This window comes from Zalophus californianus, chromosome 1, assembly GCF_009762305.2.
Source record: "Zalophus californianus isolate mZalCal1 chromosome 1, mZalCal1.pri.v2, whole genome shotgun sequence".
NCBI classification, from domain to species: domain Eukaryota; kingdom Metazoa; phylum Chordata; class Mammalia; order Carnivora; family Otariidae; genus Zalophus; species Zalophus californianus.
Genome location: NC_045595.1, coordinates 124,620,220 through 124,635,153, shown reverse-complemented (window position 1 = coordinate 124,635,153; position 14,934 = coordinate 124,620,220). Strand labels below are relative to the sequence as shown.

General features: G+C 42.6%; 1 pseudogene; it reads right to left on the bottom strand.

The window, feature by feature from the left end:
- Positions 1-6,835: 6,835 nt before the first annotated feature.
- Positions 6,836-9,513, bottom strand: LOC113915946 (annotated as a pseudogene).
- Positions 9,514-14,934: the final 5,421 nt, after the last annotated feature.

Sequence of the window (14,934 nt, the reverse complement as noted above, 5' to 3'; positions counted from 1 at the left end):
CCATGGAAGTCAACTTAAGAACTTAAGAAACTTTTAACCACTTAAAGCAATTCTACCACTTTCAGGAGATTGTCTTCTTTCTGGTCTCATTTTTTAATAGGGAATCAAATTCTATGTTCTTTATTCCAGTTAAATTCATGCAATAGGGGCACCTCGCTGATTCAGCTGGGAAGAGCATGGGATCTCGGAGTTGTGAGTTTGAGCCCCACATTAGGTGTAGAGATTACTAAAAAAAAAATTTAAATACTTAAAAAAATCATGCAATAAATAATATTTATTTGCTGACCACAGATTAAACTTATTTTAAGTTTTTTGAGGCGCTCAGGTCATGATCCCAGGGTCCTGGGATGGAGCCCCACATCGGGCTCCCAGCTCCGTGGGAAGCCTGCTTCTCCCTCTCCCACTCCCCATGCTTGTGCTCCCTCTCTCGCTGTGTCTCTGTCAAATAAATAAATAAAATATTTAAAAAAAAAAAAACCTATTTTAAATAGAATGAAGTTCCCTGTCTTCTATCAAAGCCAGAATCTCAATTTGCCTCCTTGATCAATTCATTATTGTCTCATTCAAGGACGTGTTAAAGTACCTCCCCTTTCTTCTGGACCTTTTACTCTTCACTGAACTACTCACTCCTTCATCTTAGCTCTATAAAGATAGTCAAATCTGTCCTGTCCAGAAGAAACTCTCTTTTGGTCCTTTATCTCCATTTTATCTTCCTTCCAATCCAAACACTGCAATACTCTTTTGGTTATTTATTGCTGAGTAATTTAAAACACTAGCCATTTGTTACTGCATGATTCTGGGTTGACTAAGCTTAGCCCCGTGGATCATCCGCTGGGGCTGTAGTCAGAGTGCGCTCTGCTAAGCTGGAACGTCATGATGGCTCCCTACGTGCCTGGCAGTTGTTGCTGGCCATTAGCTGGGTGACTCAGTTCTCCTGCACAAGCCCTTTCCTCCTGGATTAGAATTCTAGAAGCATGGCATATGGATTTCATGATGGAACATTCTGAGTGTGCAAAAGTGGGAAGCTTTTGATCTTAGGAAAACCTCCTAAGATCCAGGTTTGGAAGCTGCCCAGCATCGTTCTACCATATCCCATTGGTCAAAGCAAATCATAGGATTAGCCCAGACTCAAGGGGAGGAGAAGCAGACACCACTGCTTACTGGAAGGAGTGACAAAGAATTAAAGTCATCTTTAATGCTCCACAATTCCTGCCTGGAGAGAATTTTCATTTTGGGAAGTCATTGACAAGAACAAAATCCTCTGCTTACATTTATAGTACATCGGATGATGGGGAGAATTTTCCAGAGATTACTTCTGGCCCCGTACATTCTTTTTTTTTAACCTTGTTTTTCCTCCACTACCCCTTGAACTTCTGGTGCTGGTGCAATAGTTCATATTTTAATACATCTGGCCCCATACTTCAGCAGAGGGAGGGGCAGGGGTATTCCTGGAAGTTATTCCCCTACTGCGTGAGTCAGCAATAGCTGAAGAAGCTGAGAATCACATAAATATATCCCACTAAACCCAAGCTAAATGCACCGCCAGCTCAATTTTCCCCTTGACTGGATTGCCCAAAATGTCTGCAGGCACTCTAAGCATCTAACACCTAGGGAATTTGTGATGGAGAAGCTGGGGTGGAGTCACTGACACTAACCAACTGCAGTTTAAAGGTATTTTAACTTGTGTATTTAAAAAAGGCAATAATCTTGTGCACCTATGAGTGGGGTCCCTCTAGTTCCCTGAATGGGACCCATGCATGTGAGGGGCCTTGAGCTCAAGTTTTATGGTAAATCTGCCCCCACACAAGATTCAGATTCAGGCTTTCACCCTCATTCTAAATGCCTCTCCTGGGCCATCTGATAGCCCTGGTACACAAGCCCCAGACTAAATACCTACATTGCCTTCTCCCTCTGCATTGGCCGGCCTTATCTAGGCCTATCTTTCACTGGTCATACTGCCCTCTCTCTGGTCACCCAAGCTAGGACTGTGAGGGTTGCCTTTATCTCCTTAGTCCTTCAAATTTTTTAAGATTTTTTTTTTAAATTTTATTTTATTATGTTACGTTAGTCACCATACAATACATCATTAGTTTTTGATGTGGTGATCCACGATCCATTGTTTTCATATAACATCCAGTCCAGTGCTTTATAGAGAGAGAGAGAGAGAGAGAGCGAGAGAGAGAGCGCATGTGCACGAGCAGCTGGAGAGGGGACCCTAGGGAGAAGCAGACTTCCCGTTGAGCAGGGAGCCCAACGTGGGGCTCTATCCCAGGACCCTGGGATCATGACCTGAGCCGAAGGCGGACGCTTAACGACTGAGCCACCCAGGCGCCCCTTAGTCCTTCAACTTTGTCAGTCACCAAGTCCAATCAATTCTACTTCCCAAATATTTTTTTTAATTTTTTTTAAGATTTTATTTATTTATTTGGGAGAGAGAGAGAATGAGAATTAGAGAGCACGAGAGGGAAGAGGGTCAGAGGGAGAAGCAGACTCCCCGCCGAGCAGGAAGCCCGATGCGGGACCCGATCCCAGGACTCCAGGGTCATGACCTGAGCTGAAGGCAGCCGCTCAACCTGAGCCACCCAGGTGCCCCATACTTCCCAAATATTTTATAGGTAAAATATGTGTATTTAATATTTATAGGATATTTGTATAAAAATATACTTATATATCAGATATGTATATCTCAATCATGCAAAATCCATTGCCTTCTTTCCATACCTGGACACTCTGCTCTAGTTCCAAGCTTAAAGTCCTTCAGGCCATTGGTTAGGTTCAGGGCATCAAATGTGACATGCACAGCGCCCCCTCATGGCCGCTCCCCCTCATGGCCCCGTCCCTGCAGACTTGTGCTGCCAGGGCTCTCCAAGTGTGGTCCAGGCACGCTTGGGGGCCCACAGAATCAATTCTCATAATGATACTGTGATGTTACTTGCCTTCACCACTGTTCTCCTTTCATGAGTGGAGTTTCCCAGCTGCTACTAGACATGTAGTGTTTCAACAGGTGGAATGTTGCGGCAGATATGAATATCCAGCTTGCTCCTGTTAAACCAGACATGAAAAGGGTTTTTGCAAAGATGTAAAACAATGCCACACTCCTCACTCATTTGTGTTGGGAAAATTTAGCGTTTCGTCTTCCATAAAATATAGTTTAAGCTTAACATGTAATTAAATACATGAATAACTATGTTTAAAATTTGTTTCAATTCCTAATATGGTAAATAAACATCAATAAATAAAGCCCATAGGAACAAAAGCTCCCTGGGTCCTCAGTAATTTTTAAGAATGTAAGGTCCTGAGACCAAAACGTTGGAGTTCCGCTGTTGTACAACCTCATCTCCTGGCAAGCCCTGTATGTTGTGCTAAGCTATAGCCCGCCAATGCTGAACTTATTATCATGGTTCGAAATACCTGCCATGTGTTCTCTTCCCTCTGCCTGTCTTTGTCCTTTCCTCATCTTCCTTTCCCTACCTCCTCCAGAGTACCTCTCCTAACTCCTCCCTCCTCGGGATGATTCAGGCATCCCTCCTCCTTGGTTTTGTTGCAGGATTTTTTTCTCCCTCAGTGGGTGCTCACGGTTCTGGGTCACACTGCTTCGAAGAATAAAGTGGTAGACCATACAGAGTGGTGGGCAGCAAAGCAAAGTTTATTGCGTGATAGCAAAGTGACAGTATCAAGCTCTGGAGAAGGGAGGGGACCCGAAGGGGTTACCACCATAGTTTGTAAGTCTAGGGGGTTTTATGGGCTTGTTGACAGGCTGTTATAATCTGATTAACCCTCCCTGAACCTCTCATCCAATTAGGTTTTTGTCATTTATCTATCACGTAGGAAAGGGTGGAGGGCTCCTTCCCGGGTGGGGCAAAATCCTTTCAAAGGTTGTTTCCTTTGTTTCCTCTTGGGGGGCGGGGGCGGGCGGCCTTCCAATTATCCTTCATCAGTCTCACATTGCACTCAACCCTCGGCGCGTGGTAATTGTTAGCAGTCCTGACAACCCTCACAGGACTGTGGGATCCTTGATGTGGGGTCAAGCCAGTGTTACCTTTGTTATCCCAATGGCTGACACAGTCCCTCTCACAGAATACCACTCAAGAAATCTTTGCTGAACAAATGTTTGTAGGCTCTACAAAGTAAAACAGTGTTCTCTTCCTAACATAAAATTATGCCTGATACTGTTATATTTAATATATTTGCTTATTTATATCCTTCAGATAAAATCTGTTTTGTTTTGTTTTTGTTTTCCTGCAGATTATTTTTTTTCTTTTTACTAACGCATTAAAAACTTACTTGGTCGTGGCGCCTGGGTGGTTCAGTCAGTTAAGCATCTGCCTTCCGCCCGAGTTCCTAGGATCAAGTTCCCAGAGGGCTCCTTGCTCAGTGGAGCGTCTGCTTCTCCCTATCCCTCTGATGCTCCCCCTGGTTGTGTGCTCTCTCTTTGTCAAACAAACAAAATAAAATAAAGATGTACAGGCCTAATTGTCAAACAAACAAACAAACAAAACTTACTTGGTCAACAAATGAAATCCTGAAGCCTACTAATATTTTTAAATTCAAGGCAACTGCCAGCAGAGGACACTCATGAAAGTAGATGGCATTAACCATCCTCCACATTGTTGTGTTTCACCTGGAATTAAAAAAAAAAAGATTTCCCAGTAGCTTTCTTTAACATTTTATATTTATCAAAGGTAAATAAAAAGCCCTGCTATGTTTCATAACAGAATAAATTAAGTTGGGTAGTTTTTTAAAGTAGAGAGATTTTAAAATCCTCATTAAGTAACTGATAGAGACTGACTGAATTCTCAAAACAAAGCGAAACAAAACAGAAAAAGGACTTATATTGATCCTTTGTTAAAGCATGATTCACCTCCCGGCCCACCAAAGTGTTTGTCTTTTCTTCTTACAAGTTTTTATTCAAGGTAGGTATTTGCCATCCATTTGGAAAGAAGCTGACGGAAAAATGGTGTTCTGCATTTTTGAAGGACCATTTAGTTCAGCAGAAAATATAGGGCCGTTATCTTTTGTTGTGCCTGCTGGCACAACCCAGGCACCCAGCATTGGGTGGGTCCTTAGATGTGAAGAAACTGCCTTTGAAAACAATACCTAAGGCAAGCTAGGTGGGCTTCAAAAGCTAAAGCACATTTTCAATTCAAAGAACATTCAGCTGTGATATTTGCAGGACTGCCATACTTTTAAAAACATAATATGTTATGATTAAGGGGGAAAAGCTTGCCACTCACTCAGCTCACATGAACAGAGGAAATTGCATGAACTAGCAGTTAGTAAACCACAATTCCATCTCCAGCTCTGCCAGCAAATACCTCAGCAAATACAGGTAAGTCTTCGTTTGTGCCTTGGTTCTACCATTTAAAAGGTTATATTTATCTAAACTTCTTATTCTGATAAGGAAAATCTGTGTCCTAAAATGGCCCACAGAGCCCGGGGAGAGATCCCAGTCCTTGCCCCGGGGTCCTTCCGGGTTCTTCTCCCTGCTCTGACTCCTGCGTGCACCAATCCGGGTCCTTCTCCCTGTCCCGCTTCGCCCAGGCGCCAAAAGTGCTAAGTATGCGGAAGTAGAAGTGTATAAACTTCCCCCTTTGTGCTGGGGGCTCAGACCTTTGGAGACCTCTGTCCTCTGAGCCCGCCAGCGTTAAATAAACCTCCTATCCTCCAAGATCTCTGGGTGCCCTTCGGTTCTTCCCTCAGGCGACCCAGTCCAGGTTCCGTAACAATTTCACAAAAATACTTGGAGCAACTTATAATTAAACAAAATATACAATGATATAGTGACATAGAAATAGGAGCTTATTGCCAAGGAAAAAAAGAAAAATCTGCAGTTAGAAAAATCAGTTGCTTTGGGGCGCTTGGCAGGCTCAGTCGGTAGAGCATTTGATTCTAATCTCTTGAGTTCAAGCCCCACATTGGACATGGGGCACACTTTAAAAAAAAGAAAAAGAAAAATCAGTTGCTTTGGTTAATTTCTGATTTGATTCCGAGTACCCTGGTAGTTGAGGCAAAAAGTGAAAACCATGGTCAGTGATTCAGCCTGCTACAAAATGAAGTGTTCCAATTTCTCAGGGATGGCGGTCTTACCCTAGCACTAAATTCTAAAAGAAAATTCCTACGTGTGCTTATGGATAATGTCTTCAAATATTTTAAAGCAAATCCAATAGGAGCTTTCACGTAACTATTTATTTAATGAGCCTCACTGAAAACTGAGAACATAATTTTAAACCTGAGTATATCCATACTTCAAATCCACAACAGTTACAGCGTTTGCCCTACTGCAGGCCTCCAAAGACTATTTTATAAATAATAATCTATAGAAGGGCATTTTTAAAAGTTGTAAGTTAAACAAATGTTAGATATGTTTAAATGTATCTCTCCAGGCATACTGATAATAAGATGATCAGCTGGCTCGCTCTTTCTTTCTTTTCTTTCAGAAAAGTTAAAAATTCCTTAATTTTTAATTTCTGGTACCACCACCACAATTTACAGGGCAATATACCAGATGTGAGGAAAGAAAAAGAAAAAGACACAGCTACAGCTACAGCATGTAAAAGACCTCAGGAATGTACATGTAATTGACACTACATTGCTTTAATCAATAGCTGCACTGTTTGCAAAGTGCGGCCCTGAACTCTGACCAAGAAAGGGTTCCTGTTCAAGCTGCAGTAACTTTTCTGACTATGGATCATTGTTCCTTCTGTGGCAGATTTTTAGAGTTCCTTTAATGCATTTGGGATGACTGTCTCAGAGTAACCTGCAGCTGTCCTAACAACTCCTCACTCTCTCTGCTCCTAAGAACCGTAGCCCTTTTCTTCTGAGTTTTTTTTTTTTTTTAGAACCTTCTGCTGCCGTAGCCACCACTTCACCACCAGATCCATAACCAGCACCATAGGGACTGCCTGAGCTTCTTCCACTAAAACTGCCCCCCTTTGTGGGTCCACAATTTGATTGCTGTTGTCCACTATAATTTCCAAAATCCTTATGATTCCCACCACCACTATAGTTAGCTCCAAAATGTCCTCCTTCGTTGTAACCATTGTATCCTCTACCACCGCCACCGCATCTGCCTCCTTGGTGTCCGTAGCCTGGTCCGCCCCCGCCACCATCGCCTCCTCTACTGCTATGACCAGGACCACCCCCATGGTTGCCACCATCACCTCCAAATCCTTTATATCGACCCTCACCTCCTGCATATCCACCTCTGCTGCCACCACCTCCACCAGAGCCCCCCTTGCACTGCCACCACCTCCACCAGACCCATCAAGTTGCCAGATGCACGACGTCTTTGTGATCCAGCAGACGGCATTTCTTGTTTAGAAAGGGCCTTTTCCACTTCACAGTTATGCCCATTGATAGTGTGGTGTTCCTGAACAACAATTTTATCAACTGTATGATGATCATCAAAAGTTACAAAAACAGGGCACCCGGGTGGCTCAGTCCGTTAAACATCTGTCTTCCACTCAGGTCATGATCCCAGGGTCCCGGAATCAAGTCCCACATCAGGCTCCCTGCTCAGCCGGGAGACTGCTTCCCCCTCTCCCTCTGCCCCTCCCCCTCCTCGTGCTCTCTCTCTGTCAAATAAATAAATAAAATCTTTTTTTAAAAAGTTACAAAAGTAAATCCTCTCTTTTTTCCACTCTGCCTGACTTCCGTAACTTCTATGGTTTCAATTGTGCCATACTTTTCAAAGTAGTCTCTCAAGTTATATTCTTCTGTATCTTCTTTAATACCACCGACAAAAATGTTCTTCACTGTGAGATGGGCACCAGGCTTTACAGAATCCTCTCTAGAAACAGCTCTCTTTGGTTCCATGCCTACCAACCCTGTGTGGTCCGACACACATTGCTGCATCTACCTCTTCAACACAAGAGTAAATCACAAAACCAAAACCCCCGGAACGTTTTTTGGTGGAGGGGTCTCTCATCACTGCACCATCTGTAAGTGTGCGTCATTTTCCAAAATGTTTTCTTGAACTATCATCTGTAGTTTCAAAGCTCAAACCACCCATAAACAGCTATCTCAACTGCTCTGGTTCCTTTGGAGCCTGGTCCTTCACTTTGGGATTGGACTCGCCTCTTCCAACTCAAGTTCAATATGGGACCGAGAGCCAGCTTTCTTTTCTTTAATCAGTGCCAAGGGTAAAAACAGGGGTGGTTATAGGTACCTCAAAAAAATTATTAAAGGTTATACGAGACACTGTTAACTGTTTACCTCTAGGGAATAGGAAGAAGGCTCTTAGGGGAAGAAAGATCTTTTTTCTATTTTGCTTCTCTCTGAAACTTTGGAATTTTTATAATGATCATTATTTAAAAATTTTTTTAAAGGTAATTTACTCGTAAATTATACCCTATACAATATACCCTATAAATGACTCCAAATATCTGTTTTAATTTTTTTTAGTTGCGATTTTGTTTATCTCTTTGCAAGTTATCTGTTGCCAGAAACAGACACTCATTCAAGCTAGATAAAGTAAAAAGAGAAGTTTATTGTAAATGATACAACCAGAAATCTCCTGGACACCCAAGATCAAAAAATGAAAGAAAGCCTGCTGTCAGGGAGCCTAATACAGAAAATTCAAGAACTCAGCTACTTTCTCTGTTTCTCCATGTGTCTAATATCTACTTCTTTCTTCTTATTTTCCCAAATAGCCACCTGCTTTCAGCAGACAGGCTTTCTTAATTACTTTAAGAATCCATCATAATTTTGTCTGATCAAAACTGACCACCGGGGCGCCTGGGTGGCTCAGTCATTAAGTGTCTGCCTTCCCTCAGGTCATGATCCCGGGGTCCTGGGATGGAGCCCTGCATCTGGTTCCCTGCTCAGCGGGAAGTCTGCTTCTCCCTCTGCTCCCCCCTTCTCCCCCCACTCGTGCTCTCTCTCACGCTCTCACTTTTAAATAATGACCACCAATTCTGGATAGGGTTGAAGTATCCACTCCTGAGTCTCTAAAATGTTTATGTCTCTTTAACCAGAGCTTCCAAATATCAGTCTGCATGTGAATCACCTGGGGATCTTGTTAGGATGCAGATTCTAACTCAGTAGGTCTAGGTGGGTCCAGAGAAAACCAGGTGATAGCTTGATGCTGCTGGTTCGCAGACCACTCTTTGAGTAGCAAGGCCTTAGTACCCATTTTTGAGAGAAGGAGTCTGGTTAGTGGCTAGCCAGCCAGTGATTTTGATTGGATGCAATCATCTGTGGCCTGGGATAACGGTATGGTATGCCCATTTGGCAGGAGCTGTGGATGGGAGTAGAGTCTATGAGAAAGAGGGGAATGGGAGGGCAGCCACCTTCAAAACACAGGTCAGACATTTGACTCTTGTCTGCATCCAAAGTTGCCATGAACATGATCCAGCTGTATACAATAGGAAACCTTCTCCTCCTGTTGCCAGTACACAACAAGCTAAAGTCAGGTCCAAAGGTGATTCTGGTTCCTTAGAGCTCACCACATCCAGATGACATACATTCTTCCTTCCGGTTTGTTCTGTCTATTCCAGATGTGGTTTTTGCCATTTCGAGCTGATGGAGGGATCAGGGGTTCTCAAACTTGAAATTCTGACTCACCGAATCCAGTGTGGGATCTAGGCATCGGGATCTTGAACAAGCTTCCTGCACCGGTCATTCTGGTGCATTAGCATACTCCAGTCTGAGAAGACCACTGAACTGGAAAAATGAAAGTCCTTTCCCGTGGCGTGGAGGGTGGGGTAGAACAGGACCGGGTTCTTTACATTAAAGTACATATGTAACCATATGTTACATTGGTGGTTTTCAAACTTCAGCATGTATTAGAATCCTCTGGAAGGCTTGTTAGAACACAAATAGCTGCACAGATTGCTGGCCTTACTCCCCGAATTTCTGATTCAGTAGGTCTGGGATTGGGCCCAATAATTTACATTTTTATAAGGTCCCAGGTGACACCGCTTCTGTTGATGCTGAATACAGCAAGAGCCCTTGTGTCACGTGTTAATGCTACTGATGCTCACCCACCTCACAAACAGGACCAGCGGAAAGAAGGCATGTAAATATTTATGAAATTACTTAGAGCCATAAAAATGAGAGTAGTGAATTGCTCAGAGAAATGAATAGAAGATGATGCCCAGCCAGGCTTTTTTTTTTTTTTTTTTTTTTTTATTCTCTTGAGAGAAGGAGACAGAACAAGAGAGAGCATGAGCTGGGGGGTGGGCAGATGGAGAAGGAGAGGCAGACTCCCCGCTGAGCATGGGGCTTGATCCCAGGACACTGAGATCATGACCTGAGTCAAAGGCAGATAGATGCTCAACTGACTGAGCCACCCAGCTGCCCCCTCATCCAGGCTTTTGCTAATATTTAAGGATCTAAGACACAAAGGCCAACTAACAGATGCATTATAGTCTCTCTGCACAGGAGGTATATCCGTTAGGGTCCTGGCAGGAAAGGGGCATGCTTCAAATGGTTCATTTGAGAAGCATTTAACAAAGGCACTCTATACAAAGATGTGGGTAGGGATTACAGAAACCACCAGCAGACAGTGCACCCTCAGGGGCCAGTAGCAACAAGGAGCTGTTATCTCATCTGGACCTGCTAACAAAAAGGAGGATGTAATCCCCATTCTAAGAAAGGGGAGCTCTGTGAAGAAAGCCTAGCATCTACTGTGTCCTTTGCTGAGTCATTAGAGAAGAAACCAGGGAAATAAATACCCCAAACTTTATTTTCCTTCTGTCCTCCATTCTGCTGAACTGGAAGTGAGGGACCCTGTGTGTGCAGCCCATATTGGCCTGACTCTGTGGGCCCACAGCAGGTTAGAGAAAGGTGGAAGGTGGATCTGGAAACAGAAGATACTCAGCACACAGAGTACATAGGTAGGGCCCCACCCCCAGTGCTTTTGTAGCCTGAGATTTAACAGGGAGGTAGGGGTTTTTCATGTTTATTTCACACAGGCTAATTTTAGCCCTTTAGGTTCTCTGAAATAATTACACTTAAAAAAAAAATAGGAGTGACATTTAATGTAGGATGGCACTTAGCAGAAATAATAGGTGCACTCTGTTTCAATATCCAGGCCTAGTGGTTATCCTGGCTCAAAATTCATAGGCACAATAACTAACTAAAAATATACTACTAGCCTTTCCTTTTAAGTATGAGTTTTAGGATTGAATGATTTTTTTCTGCCTACTTCTGAGCACTTTCTTTTGACTTATGGTGGGCAGAAAAAGGACCTCATAAACTACAACTCCCACATGTATAGGGGTGAATACTTCACATAAATTGTCAGTTTATTGGTCAGTCAAAAAAGAGGACCCTGCTTCCCATCTGTGGCCAATGAGGACTGTCCAGGCAGAAAAGGGATGCAGGGAGGATGCATTCAGCTCAATACTGGATCTCAAAATACCCACTTCCCCCATGGGCTGTCATTCGTACACACATTCAGTCATTCATTTAATGAGTGTTGTTGCATCCCTCCTCAATGCCCGGCACAGAGTCAGTCCTTGGGGATCAGTGGTGAACAAGACACCCTCCAGGGCCCTCTAGAATCCTGTGAGGGCAATGGAAAAGTTAGTGGTATTGATCTAATTATAAAAATAACTAACAGCGTTGGGCACCTGGGTGACTCAGTTGGTTAAGCGCCAGACTCTTGGTTTCAGCTCAGGTCATGATCTCAGGGTCGTGGGCTTCATGCTTATTGCAGAGTCCGCTTGAGATTCTCTGTCTCCCTCTACCCCTCCTTCCACTTGTGCACACACACACTCTCTAAATAAATAAATAAATAAATAAATAAATAAATAAATAAAATCCTTAAAAAAAATAACTAACAACGTTTATAACAATCCAAGCTTTACCAAAGCATTTTTTTTACAGATGTTATCTTATTAAGTCCTCACTCAACTTGGGAAGTCATTTTTATTGTCCTGTAATGAGTGGTGGAGAAGGGCATTGAACCCCAAGCTGTAGGACATACACCTCTCAGCCAGGCACTGCATTTAATGAAAGTTGGCCTGGAGTTGAGGAAAATAGTGTGAAAACAGAAAATGAGGGTCACCAACAGACAACACTCACTGCTTCACAGCTCCACTCAGGTCAGCCCCGTTCTACCACTGCTATCTTCTAGATTCAAGATGCGTCTCCAGGGTCGAGTCTATAGCCAGGTCAATTATAATTAAGCCTGGATTCTTTTTTCCAGCTTTGCTGTGAGGGAGTGGGATCCCAAGTCAATGGGATGGACAGTGTTCATCTGCCCTCACGGTCAGTATTTGTTCTTTTCACTGGGCCACAATGAGTTTGTGCCCCAAACGGCACAGGAAGCTCTACACAGCCAAATTAAAATGCACTGTTAGTGGTCGCAACACCATGTTTTTCTCAGTCTCCAAATGGGCATGACCTAATGGGGAGAGTGCAGTAAACAAGAGGGAACACTCTGCTGACTCCGGACGCTGACCGAGATACTCCCTCGGCTTGCCTTGCCAAATTTGGCACATTGGAGATTCAGGATGTCTCAAAATCAAAGCACATTATAGAGGAATGTGGCATATATAAAGAATTAATATCATGGTCTGGTTTGATTTTCAAGTTTAAAGTTGCAGACACATTTTGGTGATTTAAAAAAGAAAAGCACTGAACATACCTTCAAAAATAGTACATTCAAGTACTCTGATTTATCTTCCATCTACACACTATTTTCTATGTTACCTGAAGTACTAAGTGCAGAATAGTTATTTTTCGGAACACTGATATATAAATCCTGAGGGAAGCACTAATGATGATAGGTATGATGTACTAAATGCTTATGTATGTGACAGTCCCATCACAAATATTTCCCCTAATAATCTGCAATATTTTGTGCTTTGTGGGTGAGGAAATTGAGAGGTTAATCAGCTTGTCCAAGAGCACATAGCTAAATAGTGGCTGAGATGTGGGGATTTCAATCCAGACCAATTTAACTCCAAAGCCTGAGCTCTGTCATCATGTCACTCTACCCCAGAGGAGGTGAGTCTTCTGACCCTAAGCTCCAACTTTGAGAGCCGCCTTGATTGTTTTGGGCAATGGGGAAAATCCTGTGAAAACAACTTGTGATGGTAATTTTATGTGTCAGCTTGACTGGGTCACGAAGTGCCCGCATATTTATTTGGTCAAACGTTATTCCTGTCAAACGTTATTCCGAGCCAGGCGGTGAGGGTGTTTTAGAATGAAATTAACATTTGAATTAGCAACCTGAGTAAAGCAGATTACCTTCTCCAATGTGGGTGGGATTCACTCGATCAACTGAAGACCAAAATAGAACAGAAATTCAGCCCCTTCTGTTGTTAATAAGAAGGAACTCCCCTCATCTTGAACTGTCTTCAAGCTGGGACATCTTGTCTTCTCTGCCTTTGAACTTGGACTGAAACTGCCAGCGACCCACCTAGGTCAACGCTTAGCTGACTGCAGATGTTGGGAGTCCTCAGCCTCCCTATCTGTGTGAGCCATGAACCAATTTCTTAAAATGAATCCATCTATCCATCTATATATCTATATATCTCCTATTGGCTTTGTTTCTCTGGCGAACTCACACTAATACACAACTCTTCCCAGCAAGTAATCTGAGATCAATCAGCCAGTTGTTATTTGTTTCATCTGGTTCTTCTCCAAGCCGCTGACATGCTCATCTCTGATAATATTCTGGAAATTCCCGACATACTTCCCTGTTGGCAAAATTCACACCCGCTTACCCTTGGTGTTACTGACAATTTCTGGAGCTAAAAGGTGGCTCATGATCCAAAAACAGCTAAAGCCTTCTATTTTTTTTTTTAATTCAAAACTTCTAAACATCAAATTTATTTTTTAAAAGCAGATTCTTTGGCTTGAAATAAATTTATTTTTATATTTGTTACTGTGCACATTCGGTTCAATATTTATTAACAGATAAAATATACTGTATAAAGTACTTCAAGTCTATCTTGAGCCATATGAAACTCATAGGTCAGAAAGGGAGACATTAAAAAATTTAAATGCATAAAAATTGAAACGCATAATTAACATAATTTCTAGGACCACATTTTGGATTAGATAATATAATTGTGCCATATCTAAGAGGGTTTTTCTATCAATCTCATTCATATTGAGAAGTCTGTTAAACAAATCAGTTGAATATGATGTTGCCCTGGGCAGGAGCATCCTGACCTACCTGGGGAAAGGTTGGCTTCGTATCTGCAGCCAAGGATCTCTGACCCCAGCCCTCTCGTCTGTTTGACATTCAGGGAATTTTCTGAGTGTCCCATTTCTGTGGCCTGTAGGAGTTGATGTGCCCGCAAAGGAGAACAAACTCATTTCCAGTATATTAATGAGGTCAGATCCAAGGACAACTGAGCAAGAATCCTATTTTTAAAAATCTCAAAAAAATTTTCATGAATGAAATGCAACTAGAATCTGCAAGTCCCTTGCTACATTCAAATAATCCAACAAAGGGAGGTGTTTTTGTGTGTTTTGACTTGTGCCCCAAGGTTGTTTCATAAAGCACATATTAAAATGTGTACCTATTTGCCTGCTACACCATCAACTCACTTACCCATCCATTCAAAGTCATCTTTCTTTTTGAGCCATGATGCTGGGTACTATAAGAGTTTTTAAGATAAATAATGGAAGTGGAGGGGAGAACAAATACCCAAACAATTGAAATTCGGAACAGCATTGCAAGTGCTAGGAGAAAAAACAAAAGGTGATCAGGATTCATAGAGGCTAAAATTAAACAGAGTACTGCATGAAAAAAATGAGGAACTATTTTAGCTTTGAAGGACAGCAGGCAGGCACTGGCAAAGAGCCACTGCAAGCCAGCGCAGGGGTGTAAGTGGGGAAGTTCACTGGTCAACAGTTTGGTTGATGGGAAAAGCGTGGGAGAGTGCAGTGGGGTGATGGACCCAGCTCAGATCAAAGGAGAAATCAGAGAAGCCTATAGGAATCAAAGGTTAAACTCAACCAGAAAGAAAT